At 35.1% G+C, this 21,105-nt stretch overlaps 1 long non-coding RNA gene across 1 annotated transcript; it reads left to right on the top strand.

Annotated features, from left to right (window-relative positions):
* Positions 1-1,413: 1,413 nt before the first annotated feature.
* LOC145674445 (uncharacterized) lies at positions 1,414-9,631 on the top strand. Its single transcript, XR_014128931.1, has 3 exons — positions 1,414-2,882; positions 5,107-5,240; positions 8,991-9,631. It is a non-coding gene; the product is annotated as an uncharacterized LOC145674445 (long non-coding RNA).
* The last annotated feature ends 11,474 nt before the right edge of the window (positions 9,632-21,105 follow it).

Genomic DNA, 21,105 nt, shown 5'->3' with positions numbered 1-21,105 from the left:
CTAACTGGTACATAATATTTATGGTGATAAAAGCAAATAAATAAATGAGCAGTGTTTTAGTTTTCTGGACGGAAACCAAATTTTCCTTTTTTTTCAGGTTTCAAATCACTACCTGTAACACTTTTTTTTTTTTTGCTTTGTACATTGTAGCTGCTCCAGCTTCAAAAGCCATGGGCCCCTCCAAGATAAAACTTCTGCCTATAGGCCTACCCCTGAATGCAGATGACTTGAGGAAGGCTCAGTATAAATATAGTGGGACATGTGGCATAAAAAAACTTCCGTGAAGAAAAGATGAACCAACTTGTGCTAGGTGGCCACTAAAAAGCACGAACTCTATTTAAGCAATTCAGGGCTGAAAGGTAGAGGGATAGTCCGAGCAGCAGGGAGGGGTGCATCCGTAGGAAGCAGGCGCGTCAGCGATGGTAGGTATACAAATAAACGAGGATCGTGAACTTACATGTACAAGAGGGGCTGCGGTGGCTCAGTGGTAGAGCGTTCACCTCCGGTGCCTGGGGTCCCTGGTTCGATCCCAGGTCGCGCCATGTGGACTTTGTGGTGGACAAACACCGTGCTCGTGGTTTTTCTCGTGGTTCTCCCGTTTCCTCCCACTATTCTTCCCATCATTCCATTCATTTCTCATCATCATAGTGTCCTTTAGCCTAACTGGCATAACCATGCGATGTAAAACTTAATGATTTCATTTCATGTGTAATTTAATCGGTGAACTAGTGTTCAGCGGATTAACTCCTAATAGTGCATAGTTTTACATTTTCGAATGCTCAAGTACCTGAATTTTCTGTATCGAAACCTTGCTCTGCAAAAGCGCAAAGAGCTTTTTTTCTCCAGTCCTTAAGCCTCCAGTACTCCCTGCCCTTTCCAACTTCGATTTCATGATTTTGAACTCTGGGACTACGTAACCATTTTGAGTGATTAGCTTCATGCCATGGTGCAAACTTTGTTCTCAGATAGTAATACAGTGTTTCAAGATGACAGAGGCCCTGTTCGTATAGTTCACATAGTCCAGGACTGGTTTGCTGAGCACGAAGGTGAAGTTTCACATCTGCCATGCCCTCCGCAATCGCCAGACTTGAATATCAGTCGTCCCTTGTGGTCAGTTTTGGAGACCAAGGTGCGAGTACACTACCTACAACCATGGTGTCTACAACAACTTGCAGTTTTTTGGAGGGGAAATGGTACATCCCTCTGACAACAATACGTGACCGGTATTGGTGGTCCTATTGTGCAATTGGTGGTAATGTGCAATTTGTCAGGTGTTTCCATATTTTTGTCCACTCTCTGAATATGTACTACGTGTAGTACTACTACCGTTTAGTGTCATTACACAGGACTATTCTTCAGATTTATTTAAATTACTCTTTGCTTATTTTAATACATATCGCAAAGTATAGTAAACCGAAGCTACCCAGTCCAACTATTGCAGTACCAAACAAGCCAAGTTAAACGATTACTGATGTCTTGCGTGTGGGAACATCCACTGTTTAGAACATAACAAACTAAAAATGTTCCGTAGAACTTAATTCTCCTTCTGTAGTTTTGGTTACTCCAGGCAAAAGAAAAGCTACTTTTGTATAGTTTTCTTACAAGGAAAGTTTAAAAAAATCCATGAAAATTCAGCATTTCTTAAGCAATTCATTTCGATTAAATTCGCTTGCTTTTTCTGTTTATTCTTAGTGTACCTGTATACGGTTCAACCCACGACAAATTGGCAACATTGTTTTGTCCATGTGCAGAACTGTCGGAGCCAGAGACGTAGCGGCTCTAGTATACTAAGATACCAGTTCAATAGCCAATAAAGGCAACCAGCGGCAGACTGAATAGGATTCGAAAGTAGTGTATGTTGTAAAGGTACTTAGGATTAAAAAGTAGCGTGTGTTCAAAAGGTACTTCTTTCGTTGGACAATTTAGTACAGGAAAAGGAAGATCGTACTTGAATAAGGAAAACATATAATTGTCAAAAAAGCTAACATTTCCGTTTTCCCCCCAAAATCCGGCTCTATGCGTGATTAGAGTGCAAAATAAAAAGGTTGTATAATATTTTAAAAACTGTTTAGGCTCAGAACAGGGATATTGAAAGAGAAGATGTGGGAAAATGTTAGATTAGTAATACACAATACAAAATGTTTTATTGCAAGGCTTCGGATAGTCATGCACTAAAAGCCTCAAAATATGCATGCAAATATGTCCTCTTTTCTGCTGATATGCCGAACTGCAATCATAGATAGCACATAACTAGCTTACTTGTATCTTCAAAATTGCTGGATTTTTATCATCAATAGATAAAGGTGACCCCTGTTTCAACTGCATTCAATTGCAAGGAATTTGGTCAGTGACATTTCGTAGCAGATCTCTGATCATTCAACAAGATAGAAAATCTGTGCAAAAATAGAATTTCCGTCCTAGCAGGGGCAATTTTATTTTAAAAAATCATCGATAAATGAGTTATATTTCCATGTTCACTTACAAATTATGGTCTTCTTTGCAGCAGATACCATTGAATTAGCATTAGAAGAAAAACATATGCTGTAAAATATGTAGTGTCTCGTAAAATACGATAAATATGCATTTGCATAAGAAACATGGAAAATGCATAACTATTCGAAGCCTATTGGTTACTTAGCCCACTGAAATTTAAATGTTTTGCTACGAAAAACAATGGTTCATGAGATAAACATATTTATTTACTCCTTCATTTTTCTGATAGATTGAGATTGATTTCACACATAAATACAAAGTATTACGTCTCTTAGAGAAGTGGCCAAAGCTGAACACAAAAGTGGAGGAAATTTTGGTAAAGAATCCTAGAAGTCTGCCAGAGACACTATATTTAACAACAGTACTGAAAAGAGAAAATCTTAATGCAGGTTAGTGTTGAAATTTTTTCCCCATAACGAGAATGTGTTTGCCTTTGCTTCGTTTTCAGCAAATAAATGTAATATATTGTTGTAATAGCAGAATTGCAGGAATACAATTTGATTTATTTCAGTGTGTATGATACAATATTGTCAATTACTATTATTAATATTATATTCTGTGCTGCGTCATTTGGGTAAGTCGTAGTGTAGAGAATATAGAATATTTACTGGCTGTACAGAAGATTCCATTCCGGCATTTGTGAGGTGTGACTGAAATATTCCACTTTAATCTTTAGATATCCATATCATCACAGTAGTGCAAGAGGGATTTAAAACTCCAGTGGCGGCTCTTGAGGGAAGTCACATCGGAAAGAATTATCATTTTATCACTACCGTCTAATAGAAGAAAATTCAATGTGCCTTACTAATCTTTGTATAATACGCTAACAATGAAATGTCGATCAACTTCCTTAGTTTATACCAATAAAACATTTATTTTTAACATTGTGACTTCCCTGAAGAACCACCATTTCTCAGTTGTTTCTTTTATTGTGGCTTAGTTGAATTTAATGTTAATTATCGATAGAAGATTCGATTTCTTCATTAGCATGCGCGCCTTTGGCGCGGGAGACCCGGGTTCGATTCCCGGCGGGAGCTCATGTGGTTCGGATTCCACGTTAATCAGTAGGTCCACGTCTTATATAGCCTCGCTGCTGAACGGGACGTAAAACTCAAAAAATCAATCAATCAATCAATCGATTTCTTCATCCCCTACTCAAAAGCTTAGGACAAAGTTTGTTTCTCTTTATACTAAGCTGCAGTCTATCTTGAAGGAAATCACATCTGTTTAGTTTTATTTGAAATTATTTCCACCCTCTGTGGTATCTTCGTACATAGCTTTCTGTCGCTGCTGCTCTTGTTTTTTTCTTTCTTGTTATAAGACATTCTTAAAATATCAAAAAGGGATTACGGTTGATGAGTATTAAAGCGTTCATCTGCGGTGCGTGGGGCCCTTGTTCCGATACCAGTACGCGCCTATTAAAAATTGTGGTGGACTAACACTGTGTGAAGAGGTTTTCTCGGGGTTATTCTGTTTCCCTCCACTTTCTTCATTCCTCCTCTTCATTCATTTCCATGATTGATGTCTGCTTTAGCCTATACGCAGTTCCATGGAACGTAAAACTCAGATTTCATTTCTTTTGAATATCAATAATTTTTTAAAAAAACTACACTTTGCGCCATCAAGAGCAGTATCTCTATCCTTCGTGATTCTGGAATTCACTCAATGAATAATTAACACTTCTGGCCAGAGTATATACACTTATTTATTAAAACTAAAATACAATGTAACAGTTTCTATAATATAAATGTTATGCTCTGAAGATCTCTTTCAGTTAGTGTTTGATGAAGACAACGTTAAGTTAATTTAGTTTTTAATAAATAAGTGTATATACACTGGTCAGAAATGTTTATTATTCCAAGAGCAGTATGTAATTTTTATTTAGAATGTATCTAAGAGCGTGGATTAGCAAGTATGTACATTTTTGGTACAGAGTTTGCTATTTCCCACCATAGTTTCTCTAGGTACTACCTTCACCGGGAGAAGCTCAGCTACAGTAGTTCAAGGTAGCACTTTTCTCATGGTAACTCAACTGCTAAGAAAGTAAATACAAGACCTCAGGACATCCTTTATAGGTCATTGACTTATTATTGATTACAAAACAGGTTACGAGTCAATCCTTTTTAGCTGAGCAGTGTTAAACTGTCATAGTTCTAGTTTAAAATGGAAAATAACAGGGTCTTTTAGGGTCAGAAGAGCATGCTTTGTCTTGGAAATGGAGCAGGCAATCGTGACATTGCTTCAGTGACTTGACCCAGGTGTTTTTTTTTTATGTAGTTACCATGCTTTGTACCCCTGGAATAATTGCCTTGACGAGCATGGTGACATATGTTCAAAATATATATTTACAGTGTCTTACTACTTGTGAATATGCCTTGGAAATAAAGTTTATTCGTGGGAAGTCTTCGCTTATTTTTTTAATTAGCATGATAACACATACTACCGAGTAATTTATGGTTTACAATAGTGACACAGTGGCTGCAAATTTGATTATGTAACTTAACAAGTATTTCCAAAGGGATGCCTTATACTAAAAGAGAATGATAATGAATGTTTCACACTTTATTTTCTTCAGTTTGAAAGGGATGCTGAATGCTTACTCTTTTCTTCCAGATACAAGAAGCACAGTCCTTTTTACTTTATTGAGAAGACATTTTCCTGTAGTAACATCAACTGCGAAGAAGAAAGACACAGCTGGAACGTGAAAACACGAAAGCCAACAAAGATTCTCCTTTTTTCACGTAAAGGTAAAAATAATATCATTTACTTTCATATATGAAATTACAAATTTGTATAATAAGCTAGTTTCCAGGCCTTGAAAAGTAAGAAGTGGGAGCTACACATCCTTAGAATTGTGAAATTGCTCCAATATATTCTTGTCATGTCATGATTTCGTGGTTAAAATCACTCTTCGCGGTATATACTGGGTATTGTGCTCGTGTGCAGCAACGTACATATGTAAGACTAAAAAAACGTTAGAACTAGGTTGAATATGGATAAAGGAATTTCGATAAGGATGGGATGGTATCATCTAATTTTATCAATAAGAAATAGTCTAAGTAATGAGTTAATAATTTCAATAAATGTCCATAGTTATATTACTGGCGTGTACAAACAAATTATGCACTCCTTATTTGATATAAAACTTGGAAAAAACTTTTATTTTACTGTTTTAAAAAAATGGACCATATGGTCTTATATTCATAATAACGAGCCACAGAGCCCCGTTGAAGGAATCCTGATAGTGATTCCGAAATATCGGTGAAGTTATTAACACTAGGAGGCGAGTATTTTAATGACTAAAATATAGCATCCTTAACTGTACCTCCTTACTATAACCGGAGGTGGGAGAAATTTACTACTTCCGGTTTTAATATTAATCTACGTTGAGCAAACACTTAGGTATGTCGAGAAGCAGCTTTACACAATCAATTTAGTATTACAAGAATAAGAACCCATTTTTTATCTTGAAACCGTATTCAAACCGGAAGTTGCAAAGATCAACCACTTCCGGTTTTAACGTTGATCGCTATAGAATTGAAACGGTAATAGATGGCAGGAAGCAGTTTTCTGCAATAAATTTAGCGTCTCAATAGTATTTTCTATTTCTAATATATACGAAGAAAAGGAGAGGTAGAAATCTACAATAATTTTCGATTGTAATATTGAAAAAAATATTATTTCATACAAACCAAACTTCTTCACGTGGTGTACACGTGGCAGTACTACTTGTTTGTACATACAATATTTCCCATCAATAGGTAATTTAAGAAATTATAAGACACTATTCATAAATTTTGTAGTTTGTCACGAATTATAAATAACAACAAGAACAAATCTACTAGCACTAATTACAATTGCACAGTTACTTTTTTAATTGCTAGTTTATATATACGGTGAGTCATTTATAATATTCAACCTTAAGACGGAAATCAAAAGAGTGAGAGAAGTGAAACTGTGACAAAGCAACTAGAAGATAAGGGTACACACATATTAAGCATCAACACCCGGAAAACAGTCTTGCTAGTGTAATATAAAGTTAGGTTTTTCAGAAAGCAAATTGCATACCATCTTATTACAAATTGCAAATCTACGCTTAAAGAGAAAACAAACAATACCACAATTGATGTTCAGTGGTGGAAACTAACAACCCTTGTTTCCCAAACATGAAAAGAAAAAAAGGGACGTGGTTGCTCAGTGGTAGAGCGTTCACCTCCAGTGCTTAGGGTCCCTGGTTCGATCCCACCTCGCGCCGTGTGGACTTTGTGGTGGGCAAACATCGTACTCATAGGTTTTCTCGGGGTTCTCCCGTTTCCTCCCACTTTCTTCATTCCACCATTTCATTCATTTCTCATCATCACCATCTCCTTTAGCCTAACCGGCATATGCGTGGAACGTAAAACTTTAAGATTTCATTTTCATGGAAAGAAGAAAAAACTTGGAAGGCTTCTACAATAGAAATGATGCGAGGCAAGCTTATCGAATGTACCTTAGTGTCTAACAGTACACTCAATACTTGACATATTAATACGTACAAAATTGTAACAAATTAAAAATTGAACTTTTTCAAATGCTCTTCTCGAAAATTATCTCTCGAACGGTTTGAGATATGAAAGAACAGTAAAGTTATTATGGTTTTAATGTTTTTCGAAAGCAATGTATGTAATTAAATGTGATAATTACATACTAAACTTTCCAAAATAAAGCCTTTGAAAAGTCAAATTTTCAGTTTGTTATAATTCTGTTCCTATCTCTTCCAAATACGTCAAATCTTCATGGTAGTATTTTACCAAAAGGTACATTCGATATGCCTTGCCCCGTCTGTCTTATTTGCGTTACTTCTATTGTAAAAACCTTCAAATTTGGTTACCTTTTCATGTTTGCTATTTAGTTTGCAACATTGAACAATAAGTTTGGCATTGTTTGTTTTCTCTTTAAATGCAGATTTTAAATTTGTAATAACCTAATGTGGTGTTATTTAAAAAAAAAAAAAACAAATTTTATATGGGGTTGACATCACTGTTCACTGGATGTTGATGCCTAATACAGATTAATGTGTCCCCCTGTCCCTAGTTGCATCCTACGAAGTTTCGCTCCTCTTCCTCTCTTTTGGTCTTCCCGTTGTAATCATTGGAGTTTATAAATGACGCATCATATATATATATATATATATATATATATATATATATATATATATATATTGTACAGCGTGTGAATGAACTAGACCACAAACTGTAACAAGTGATTCCTCACATTAAAATTTAAAAAAAATAAATGAATCTGCTGTTAAAAGTGCATAGTTTCGGAGTTAAGACTGCCGAAGAAGTGACCAAATTAACTTTAAAGGTCCATAGCTTCATTAGTATGTGTCCTATCCAAATATCCATTTTTGAGAATTCTCCAGTTGTTGCATAACGATTTTTAGACAGGCAGTTTGGCAGTACTCATAAAATTTTAACTAGTTCCAAACTGCTTCTTTAAAAATTGTCGCACAAGTACCGGAAGATTCTGAAACAGATATTCGGATCCAATTGAAATATGCTCCATAGGAGTGGAGCTGCGGAACTTTGAAGTTAATTTTTTCGCGTTTTCGGTAGCTTATAACTGCGAAACTATGCTCTTTCTACCACACTTACTTTCATGTGAGGAGTTGCCTGTTCATTAACACTTATATATATATATATATATATATATATATATATATAAATATATATATATACATACATATATATATATATAAATAAATATATATATATACATATATATATATATATATATATATATATATATATATATATATATATATATATATATATATATATATGGTGTCTCAAAAGTCCCCTGACATAGGGTAACACTGTTATTATCAGAGTTACAACGAAATGTAAGAGTAAAAATCATCTACAAATATGATATTTTCACTGTAAAGTGAAGGATTTTTTTTAATTGGACGAGCCGTTTGGACTGTACACTCTTTATGCGCCCAATGTTAAACGAAAATGCAACGTTGGCGTTAACCTAGACCCACAACATAAGTGAATGAATATACTCTTTGAAATGGGGGCTCTCCGTCGACATGTTAGCGTAAAAGACAGTAACTTCATTCACTTATGTTGTGGGTCCAGGTAAATGGCAACGTTGCAGTTTCGTTTAACGTTGGGTGCATAAAGAGTGTACAGCCCAAATGGCTCGTCCCATTTAAAAAATCTTTTCACTGTAGATTGAAAATATCATATTTGCAGATAGTTTTCCCTCTTACGTTTTGTTAAAACTCTGATAATAACAGTGTTACCCTATGTCAGGGGACATTTGAGACACCCTATATATATATATATATATATATATATATATATATATATATATATATATATATATATATGTGTGTGTGTGTGTGTGTGTGTGTGTGTGTGTGAGTGAGTGAGTTTATAGCTTTAAGATTGGTTTTGACTTTGTTTACAATTTATGGACAATTTCTTATGGCGTATATTTGGTTTCAGGCTATAGATGAGTTGCTGCCTTAGTGGAAGGACATAGAGAGAAGATGAGAATATTTGCAAAAGGTACATGTAAAGGCTACAATTTTTGTAATAAATTTTCCTTCAGAATATCCATCTATCCACAACCAAAAAGTTCCTTATGTAATCGACAATGTTCTGATCATGCACTCTTGTATATCTGGCCTGCTATTCAAGTTTGGTTTTAAAAAGAATAAAACATGCATAACGTCTTTTCCAACTGTTCTTTCATAAACTTCTACATCAAATCTTGGAAAGGCTGATCATTGGTTGATCCTTCATAAGTTTCTACATTAAAATTTGGAACAACGTGTACACCAATTCATAAGTCACAGCTGAAGCAACGAGTTTTGGAACATTTTCAACGAGGTTATGGTGAGAAACATTTGCAGTAAATACTTGTTAAGCTGTTCGTGTTTCTGGAGATGTTTTCTAAGCGACTTAATATTTAGAAAATCACGAAAGCAGTACTTTTCTCCGTCGATATTTGCTACAGGTTACAACATGTGGAAAAAACAAAAGCAGAGAAGAAGATATTTAGGTGATTTAAAGCTAACTTGCATAAGAATGGTGGTATTGTTGATATAGGGATAGTGTTGTTACTAGTATAACTTGTTAAAGAAAAGAAGTATAACTTGTTAATCCTTATTAAAAAGATTATTTTGTTTCAAGACAAATATATTTTGGATATATAATGTATACATTACTTATATTAAGTTGTAATTTAATATAAAATACACTGTGTTGGTTATGAAAAAAATAAATACAATTAAATGAATTTTGATAAAGTCTGCTTTGTGCGTTCATTTGCCATTACTTACTATTCTAAAAAAAAACTAGGAATTACGATAAATAACAAATTATTGTTTTGATGTACACTGAAGGCAAAGTTTCCTCATGACATTTTGTTTAATAGCTTCTGATGGATCGTAGTAATTTTTATTCAAAGTATCTTAACAACTTCATATTTGCGTACTTTTATGTATGATATATATATATATATATATATATATATATATATATATATATATATATATAGATATAGATATAGATATATATAGATATATATACCGGGTGCACCATTTATAATGTCCCACCTTTATAACGGAGGAACCAAGGGAGAGAGAGAAGCGAAACTTTGCACAAAGCAACTACAGGAAGGGGGACATCTATCGATGTATTAGGTAACATCACCAGGTGAACAGTGTTGCCAACCATATATAAAGTTATGATTTTTAAAATGGAATAACCTACATTTAATTTCACAATTCAAATCAGCAATGAAAACAAAGACGAACGAGATGACACTTGCAGATCAGTGTTGCATACTTGTTGAGAAATATTGTAAAACACGTGTCAAATTTAAACGCCTTTAACACACACAAGGAATGAAGTAGTAACTATTTGTGCACATTAAATGAAATACTGGGAAGAACTCTTTAAAACGAGTTCAAGTTTAGAAGGATCAGTTAAACAGTGTTGCTACAACAGAAGAGAGAAAAGTTGAATTTGGAAATAGTGCAATAACTTGAAAAAGGTCCCTAGTACAGTATGATTTAAAATCCATAGAGCATATCAGTATGTCATAAGGAGCATTGTCACGTTTATTTGAGATCGATAAGTCAAGTACTTACCGAGATATTCGGTACCCTGTAAAAGCTGAGAATTTTGTGCTGTACAAGATGGTAACGCTGTTTCAAAATTTCCTTTTTTCCCTCAGCGTTAGAGAAATCGTGAAGAAATGTTTAAAACGAAATAAAACATTAATCAATGGACATACAATGAAATGAAACCCATTTGAGTTCTTGAAGGGACTAATTAAACTTAATGTGGATATAAATTGATCTTGAGTTAGTAATACGAATTCATATTTGAACAAGATGGTAGAAATACGTTTACGAGAGTTACCTAATAGCTATTTCGTGCGGTGAATATACTTATTCTCGTGCAACTTTAGGGGAGTAATATCGAACAATTCAATATTATCTGTAAATATTACCGACATGTTAGTATTTCTCTTTTAAACACGAATAAATTAAATAAGTTACAGTTTGTTCCAATTGAAGCAATACAAAGGATGATTTGCAAGCACAATTTCTTTGGCTGTTTTGTAGCTGGTGAGTGTAGCCAAGCGGTGTAACCATGATAATTACTCACTTTCTTCGTTTGCACGTCTAAGGGGATCATTCGGAAGCAATGTTCAAGAAATTGTACAAACAAGAAATGCAAGAAGTCATTATAACTGCTATGCCGATGATCACTAACAAACGATCAACGATATTGCTTTGCGTTGACGCAATCCATATCGGAATAGTTCCCCACAAAATTAAAGATAGTGAAATGAGTTGATTTTGGTAATGATATGAGTTTCAATAATACTTGTCATGGTTTCATACTTGTAGCGTTCCACTTGTAAACATAAAATACAACTTCTGTACACTGTACACAAATACAGCACCGGTGGAAAATAGTTTCTAATACAACCATCATTTATATGCACTCACGTTTTTTATCCGTAGTAAAATACTCGTAAGGCTTTTACACTTACTCTGCGTCACCGTCACCCGAATTGGCGTGTGGCATCAACCAATAAACTCACAATGCGTTGTTACTAAACCTTCAGGAAGGAATCTAATCATTCATAATTAATTTTGTTAGTATTAGTGGACAATTATGAATGACTAGGTTTCTCCCTGAAGGTATAGTAACAGCACACTGCGAGTTTGTTGGCTGATGCCACACGCCAATTCGAGGGACGCGAACTATGGTAACCTACACATGTAAACATAAAATACAGGTGTATTACTTCGTATTTAACTCTATCGCTTGCAGAATTTTTTAAAATGTTTTTTCATGCGAAGTACGGAATTTTACATGTAAATCTTTCAAAATTTGGTGCGCCAAAACTAAAAAAGCACCATATTTACTATAAATTCAAAGGAAAATAAGTTGACCAAAATGCAAGTAGTAGCAAGTAGTAAGAATGGCGTAACGTACTATACACTGGTAAGTACAATGCATATGTTTAACTTTTGTAATATAGTGCTGATGGGGTTCATTAAAATTTTACTTAGGTGTTTTTTTTTCTTTCTTTTTTCCTTGAACATAAAATATGAGTTAGGATACGTAGGTTGGCTTTGGTTACCTTAGTTTAGTATACATATGGTAAACTCCTTCTATAATACTGCAGCAAACGTAAAAATTTGAGAATTGTGCATTAATATCACAAAAATCATAGGTTCAAGTTTTCTCTTACATACACAACTGCTAGGTCGTAATTAATGAATGTCTTAAAATGTTTCATACGGCTTCATGCTGCTGTGGTTTGTGTTAACGAAATGTAAAATATTACTTTTTTTTCTATGATTCTCGGTATGCAATTATAATTATTTATTGCATTGTTTGTGTTCGTTTGCGATCCGCAAATTTTACGAACATTATTACGAAATTAGACTCATAGGGCCTTATGCAGAGTCGTTTTGACGTGTGATTAGTGACATGCTAAAGAGTTCGACTAACATATGTTTCCTGCAGTAGTCAGGCCTTTAGTATGACACTAATCATATGTCAAAACGACTCTGCATAAGGCGGATATACTCTTATTTAGTGTGGCACATAGACTGTTATTTGTTATGGTACCAATAGCTTCTAATGTTTGCATTTAGTGTTTAGATGGACCGTTACGTACAATATTATGTCCTAGCAACTGTTCGGAATATTTTTGCAATATATTGTACGACAGTCATTTCAAAAGTTCTGCACACTGAAAGATTTTATGGAAGCTAATAATTTATTGTAAAAAAATACCTTTACAGGCCGTCAATACAATCTCCATACTGGTTTATGACTGCTTCCCAACATTTAGCAAATTCTGTATTCTGGATATTGCACCTTCATTGTTGAGGTGTCTGATCACTCGGGTCACCTCACTGAAAGCTTCGTCAATCTAATCTAAACATTTTCCACAGAGTAGTTCTTTTAATTTGGGAAACAAATCAAAGTCTGGTGGGATCAAATCAGGACTATATTGAGAAGGGAAGTATTTCCCATCCATACTTGTTGTCACCCTTACTTGTAGAGCAGTATGCGACCTTGAATTATCGTTTAGAATGAGGACACCAGCTGCAAGCATGTCGGGATTTCTTTCAATAATTTTCGGGCGCAAAGCATTTTGCAGAAACAGCTTGTAGTATACGCCTGGTATAGACGTCTCCTGTGTCACTCTATTGTAGCCATCTCTCCATTCGTATCATACGCGAAGATCATCGTGAGTTAAAGGTTTGATTGTTGCTAGCGGAATTTCTTCGGGCGTGAAGAGTCTGAACTGTTTTATTGCGACGAATGAAACTTCAATTCTGATTCAAACTCTCGTATCCAGACTTTATCAATTGCAACAGTCGTTTGGAAAAACTGATAACTGGAAAAACTTCTGTTTGATAACGTTGAAGCAATTTTTCTGCGATTCTTTTGCAACATGCTTTCTGCTCTTTACTCAGACCATGCGGAACCCATCTCATCTTCATCTTCAGCTTCTCAGTAATGATTCTGTAAAGTGAAGTGACAGATATTTTGGCTTCATATGCAATTTTCTTACATGTTTTCGTCGACCCTCTCTCAAAATGTCATTCACAATAATCTCAGGAGTGTAGTCTGTTGCAGTTGATGGTCTTTCACTTCTTGGGGTGTCCGCATTGCTTACACGACCTTCACGGAAAAGAGCTGAGCACCGAAATACAGTGCTATGATCCACTACATTATTTCGACAAACCTCCCGCAAAGCATTGTAAATTTCAGTTGAATTCTTTCCACGTATAGCTTCGATGTTGATATAGGAACGCTTATCATCATGTGTAACCCAACCTCAGTCAGGTTCACCACTGAATTTCTCACAACACAGCTACGCAAACCAGAAAACACAGAAACAATCGTCAAGCCCAAACTCTGACCCACAACTAACCAAAAAGTGAACTTCATCAAACCACTCAAACGGTCGTGCATAGGATGTGTGCAAGAATTTTGAAATGACCCTCGTATTTATACCTGGACCCTCTCATTTCGTAACGGTTTACATCAGCACAAAGCAAAAATAAGCATTTCGGTTTTACTTTCACGTGGTGACGTGTTTGTTTTCTACGGACACAGTCCCACGTAGCACAGGATGGTGTTTGTCTCTCTCCCTTGTCTTTCTTTACGCGCATATACACTGTCGCTGACATGCCTTCTCTATACGAACAAAAGCCCGTGTGAGTTTCCAACTTTGTTCTGTTCAAATAGATGAAATGATAGTTTCTAATGACCACCATGCAGAGGTTTGTACGTACTTTTCCGAGAACAATCGCTTTTCAGACATATCATTTTGCAGTATATCCTAAATCTATATTCAATTATTGTGAACCATTGTACAAAAAGCAAAAGATTTTGAGCGAATTATAATAGTAAAATTGTGTGGTTATGCCTTCTTAAAGTTAAACTGCGAGGGCACGGTTGCTCAGTGGTACAGCACTTACCTCTGGTGCGGGGGGTCCCTGATACGATTTCCGATCCAGTAAGTTTGTGGTGGATAACATCGTGTCCATGGGGTTGTCGGGTACTCTCCCTTTCTCTCACATTCTCATCCCATTAATTCTTCTATCATCAGTCACTTGCCTTAATCATTGTCCCCCTTAGCCTAAATAGCATAAACGTGGGACGTTATACAGAAAGTTACGCTGCGCTAAGGAATACGATCTCGTATATACTTTCCAGAAGAACTATGGAATATTCTTTACACAGTATGTTTACAACTTACCCAACTTTGCTAACGCGCCTGGTCCCTATAGACACCTTGACTTTCCACTACTTTAGCCCTGCGCTGACTTGGTTAAATACTTCCTTGCTTTTTGTGGCCATCCAGCACAGATTTGATTTTTTTTCTAACACTGTACTCGTTTACTCGTCAACTCACTACGGATCCAACCGTTTATGGTCCCACCAGGTTCTCCGTTTCTTAACCGATCACATACATTTCTTGTTATTAATGGCCACTTAACAGGGGTTGTGTGGTGTTTGTTCCACTAAAGCTTTTATGGCATATTTCTACGTGCTGTACTTTTACTCATCACGTTTGAGTCCTCATAAGGTTGAGTTGAGTTGATTTTGAGTTTAACGTCCCGTTCAGCAACGAGGCTATATGAGACGTGGACCTATTGATTAACATGGACTCCGAACCACTTGAGCTCCCGCCGGGAATCGAACCCGGGTCTCCCGGAGTCCTCATAAGGGAAGCGGCACCTATGAATCCATCAATGCAACTCACTTCTTAAAAAACAACATTTATACATTATTTGTAGTTAATTTCGTGGTGAATGAAATACAAAATAAGTTGTGTATGGTCCCCTAAAATTGGATAGTACATATAAATATTGGATGATTTGAAAAATTTTGCTACCATTTAAGAGAACTTAGCCTATGTATTTTCAATTCAAATTTTACAACTATTAATATCTACGTTTTATTGTCTTTTCTAACTTATATTCAGAAGAAAAAATTAAATTAAAGAAATATATGTTTATGATGATCAATAAACAATTATTCGTAACATACATTACAAAATTCATGAAACAGAAAACATATTCTGTTTCCTTTTTTAAATACTTTGCTTTAATTCGGTACGTCACAGAATATAACTTGTGTCGCAGACTAGTACTTAAATATTTCTCCCATGCAGAGGGAAAAAAGGGAAATTTGAAACAGCGTTACCATCTTGTACAGCACAAAATTCTCAGCTTTCACAGAGTTCCGAATATCTTGGTAAGTACTTGACTTATCGATCTCAAATAAACGTGACAATGCTCCTTATGACATACTGATTTGCTATATGAATTTTAAATCATACTGTACTAGGGATCTTTTTCAAGTTATTGCATTATTTCCAAATTCAACTTTTCTCTCTTCTGTTGTGGCAACACTGTTTAACTGATCCTTCTAAACTTGAACATATATATGAGACGATTTTTTTTTTAATTTTCGTTACTACGAGATTTCTGTTAACTTCCTCTGGGGCTTCCTGTTTGTTAATCTAAGTTATCTTAGAACATATTATGACAGAAATCCAACCTGGGTCTCTGACTTACCATGCAGAGTGCAAATTCCATCATATTCAAAGAATGAAAAATATGAAATAACTGGTTCGAGACTCGAACCCAGGTCTCCGAGAACAACCAAGTCTCCCGGTTAAATCGTATTCTTTTGTTATCCCTCGAATGTACTTGAATTCGTACCTATAGAAGGATTAGTCTGTTATAAGTAAGTTAGTTTTTACATTATTATCTAAAAACTCTATTATACTTATCTACAATCACTATAATAATACTCAATAATTTAAAGAGTTTGTTCTTTCAATGTAACAATACAGGAAAGGAAAAAAGAATTATATCAGCATGTGGACATTTATATTTATACGAGAATAGATATCCCAGAAGTTTTCCAGTGTACAATCATGTACAAAAGATCTTGAACATCCATTCCCTTTGTAACAACACCCTATATTTTTAGTATTGGTATTGCACTAAACGAAGTCTATATTACTATAGTCCGCGTCACCCGAATTGGCGTGTGGCATCAGCCAATAAGCTCGCAGTGTGCTGTTACTAAGCCTTCAGGGAGGAATCATTCATAATTGATTCTTTCGTATTTGTGGACAATTAAGAATGATTAGATTCCTCCCTGAAGGCTTAGTAACAGCACACTATGAGCTTATTGGCTGATGCCACACGCCAGTTTGGATGAAGCGGACTATAGGTAGTGTGGGTCTTTTAATGGGCTATTAACCAAAAATAAAAAGCATGAGTGCAAAAAAAGAAGAAGATAAGAAGGTAAGTGTAACTTGACTATATAGCTTATATTGAAACGTTTTCTTTGAATTTCAATTAAGCACGTTTTGTGTTAATTTAATCATATACATTTTGACAAGTTCTTATCGTCAGTGTTAAGGTCTCTCACAATGGTATTTTTTCACTTTTTTGGTAAGAAAGAAACACTGATTTTAAAAGTTCAGTAAAGAATTTGAATGATTAACGAACTTCCGCGTTCGTGGCCCTCTGTTCACATTTACAGCAAAATAATTCGTAAGTTAAAAATGAATTCTTTTAAATGCTGAGTCCATATTCTAAACGCTTTCTGAGTTCGAATTATTATAATATCAGTTGCTTCCACTTTTAAATTTTTAAATTTTCAGTCTGTTGTTCGATTATATTATTGTACAGCGGGGGACACTTCTAAATGGTACACCTTAGCCGTAAATCTCCATATGGCTGTACCATTTAGAAGTGTCTCCCGCTGTACAATGATTTTCTTGTTTAAAAATCGCTGTTGCACTTTCAACTTTAATATTTGCTGGTAAGCCATCTAATTTTACATATAGTTTAGGAATGTATATACTATATACGAGGACGTAAACAGAAAGTCACGTATTGTGTGACGTCGAAGTTTTACACTTCAAGCGGTTCATTCAAGTTATAAATCCTTAGTGTTAGTTATGGTTTCTGTTAATGAAATATAATAGTGTTTCTTCTTTCTAACGACTGAAAAATTTACCATTATGTGAATTCGTGAATATAAATATTCATTAAAGTCACTTCTTTGTTTAACGTCACACGATTATGCTTCTAGGCAAATGAAAACTATGATGATGATAATCAACGACATGGTGGAATGAATCAGCTTTGAGGAAATGGTGAAATCACGAGAAAGGACAAGTACATCCAATAAAAGGCCACTTCATGTGAGCTGGGATCAAACCAGAAACCCCTCGCTCTAGAAGTGAGCGCTCTACCATTGAGCCACGGATGATAATAAAGAAATAATCGAAACGTATAGGAATAAATTAATAAAACGGTTGCTTAAGTGACGTTGGAAGGTTCATAACATTATTAAATATGCATTCTATCAACTCATGTAGTCTGTACATTATTCTTACAGGTGCTGCTGTATAGTTTTACTACTGCTGTTCATTGTGCCAATTCCAGTGCTGTTATAGTGATTGTTGCCGTACTGTGGATTTTACCCATATTGCACTGCATTGCTATTATGTAACACATTTAAGAAACAGGATGACGACACATACCACCATGGATCGTTACCATTTTAGACACAATCTGCCTATATGCAATATTGGTGCCGTTGTAGTCTGAGAGGTGCTGCACAAGATTGTATCTAAAATGCTAACTATCATTAAACTAGTCTAATACTTGTGCATAGTTGTGTGTGTGTCAACATCCTTCTTTAAGACATGCAATATAAACCCGTCGAAAATAAACCTCCGGACCTCATGCAATTTTGGCTGAGAAAATTATCTGGCTTGGTAGACAGCGTTGTTTGGTTTTGTCTTTATTGCTGGGAAGCGATCCAACAGTAAATATCAGAACCCACATATGCCCATGCTTAAATATTTCAGTCTTCAAAATTAAACAACACTGTCTGCCAAGTCAGATAATTTTCTTGGCCAAAATTGCATTAAGTTCGTAGGTTTTTTCGGCGTGTATAACACTCACAGTATGGCAGCACTCACTACACCCGTATTGCTAAGACAACATAACAGTATCGTTAAGGCAACTATACCAGTATTGTTAGGGCAACAATAATAGTATGGCCCTAACCATACCAGTATTGTTGCCTTAGCAATACTGGTATAGTTATTAACATGGTATGCATAGTACAGACAGCATAAAACTATAGCTGCGATAACAATACCACATTTCTTGGACAACATTATTTATGGTAAGTACAGCACAACAATATAGTTTTACTAACAACGCAGATATTTATACTGACCATAAAGTATAGTCGTGAAAGCATCAGGACACGTCACACCAACTATTTTAGCACTTCGAGTATGGTTACAACAACTATACAAGTTGGTGTCACAACATATATTGTATGGTAGGGACAAACACAATACATTTTTGGATAGTTCCGATGACCATATCATATAGTATTTCCAACTATATAGCAGCTGTATAGTTGCAAGTACAATAATTGGCATAGTTGTTAACATCATAAATATGTCTAGGACAACCATAATTATTGTTGACCCAGCTAGAGTTTTTTAACAATATAATATTGTACTCCTAGTCATAATTTTTGCTGGCGCTATATTAACAATACTGTATAGTTACATTCAACCATAATTATGGTTGAATATAACAATACCGTTTTTAGAGTGCATGAACTAGGAATATAGCTATTGTTGAGTTTCTTCTGGTTCTGTGTTTTAAGTTCGAGAGAAGAAACCAAAAGAAGAAAAGGAAGTTTTCATCTTCGCTAAATTCGTGTTAAAGTTTATTTCTGCACACATACGCACCAACAAAATCGTAAAAATGTATTATCCTCTTAGTTTCTTGTTTTATACGAACATCACATAATACAGAAAAGACACACTAATTTGATGATACAGTACTGTGTTTTACCTTCCTTTGCGAACAGTTGCGCTACTTTTAAAAAAAAAGACAGTACAAAATATTTATTGATAATGGTAATATTTGGACTCAAGAGAAAAATCTCTTTCTTTATAAAGTACTGAGAAGAAAGTTCTGAAGAGTATCATAATAGCACATACATGAATTTATTTGTATAAATACACTTTTTGATAACTTTAGAATGTGTACAAGTACTTTTTGGAGTTATATAACTCTGAATAATACAAAATACTTGAATATCAGAGTAATTTTCGTGTATTCATTTATTAAACGCATCTCCCTTCTCCAAGTGAAGAAATTGACATTTAGTGAACCATTTCGCATGTTCTATCAATGGAAAATTGCTATAAGTCCAATCTTCGAATCCTCTGGTCTGGTCTCTTTTCTTGGCGTATAAAAATCCCAAATGTTCTGGACGTTGTTTTGTTGAACCTGACCAATGTTCCAATGTTCTTAAAAGTAATTCCTTTGCATATACAGTACTGTTTATATTGAGGACCCAGACATTTATATGCACTCATAGATGGTAGTTCTGGCACTTGTTTTAACGGTGTTCTTTCAGATACAGAATTCAATCACAGTTCCATTCTTAATTTTTCACAAATCGTAATTTTCTAATCTTCTGCTTAAATGAACCCCTTGCTTACGTTTCTATGTTGAGTTATGCCCGAAACCTATGAAAATAAATAGTTTCAGTTCATAGGTGTTTGCCAATATAATACTGTTAGACTTGAATAATAACGCATTATTTACATAGACATATTACTCCAGTAGCTGGTAAACACAGGCTAATGTCACAATACATACAGATATATGTACACACATGAACGGGGAGGAAGAGGAAGGAAAAGAGGAAAATCATGTCTCATGCTGTGTATATATGTCCCCAAACACTTATGAAGAAGATACCAGTTCAGTAAATTCAAGATCGTGGATGTTACGACCAGACAAATTAATCTTCATTCCTATATATATCAAACATACATTTCCACTTTGCAAATGCAATAATAATGTACCATTATCTGCTTCTAATTTTCAGTACAGCGTTCTGGTAAAATCACCTTTTCGCCTTCTTCAAATTCCACACAAGTCCATATATCGTTGTAATTATCTAACAGTTTACAATACGAAATGGTACTCCATTCTCTAAAACGCACATCTTTGTAAAGAGTTCCGATGATCACGTAAGAAGCTTATCTAATAGATTTTGTTAAAATCTTGCTCTTACATTACATCTATTGAATAACGCTACGTATTTCATTGTTAAAAAACAACAGGACGTATAACATGTGCGTGGATTTTCAGAACACACAAACACACGCCTCTCTCTCGCTTTCGCTCTACATGTGATCCGGGAGAGAAAGCATTAAACATTTCAAGCCATTATGATGATTCGGGTTCCATCTTACACTGTAAATCCGTTATCAAAAAGTAACAGTTAACTGCAGTACTATTCTGATTAGCGCATACGCCTTTGGTACTTACACGGGTCCTGGTTCAATTCTCGGTGAGAGAGCAATGAAAATTTGAATACATTATGATGGTTTCGGTTCCATCTTAAACTGTAAATCCATCTCAAGTACAACATTTATTGCTTATTATTATTATACTTTAATACCAAAGCTATAATCCGGAATGAGTTT

This window comes from Thermobia domestica, chromosome 17 (assembly GCF_964235325.1).
Source record: "Thermobia domestica chromosome 17, izTheDome1.hap1.1, whole genome shotgun sequence".
Lineage (NCBI taxonomy): Eukaryota > Metazoa > Arthropoda > Insecta > Zygentoma > Lepismatidae > Thermobia > Thermobia domestica.
This window is presented reverse-complemented; position numbering and strand designations above follow the sequence as displayed.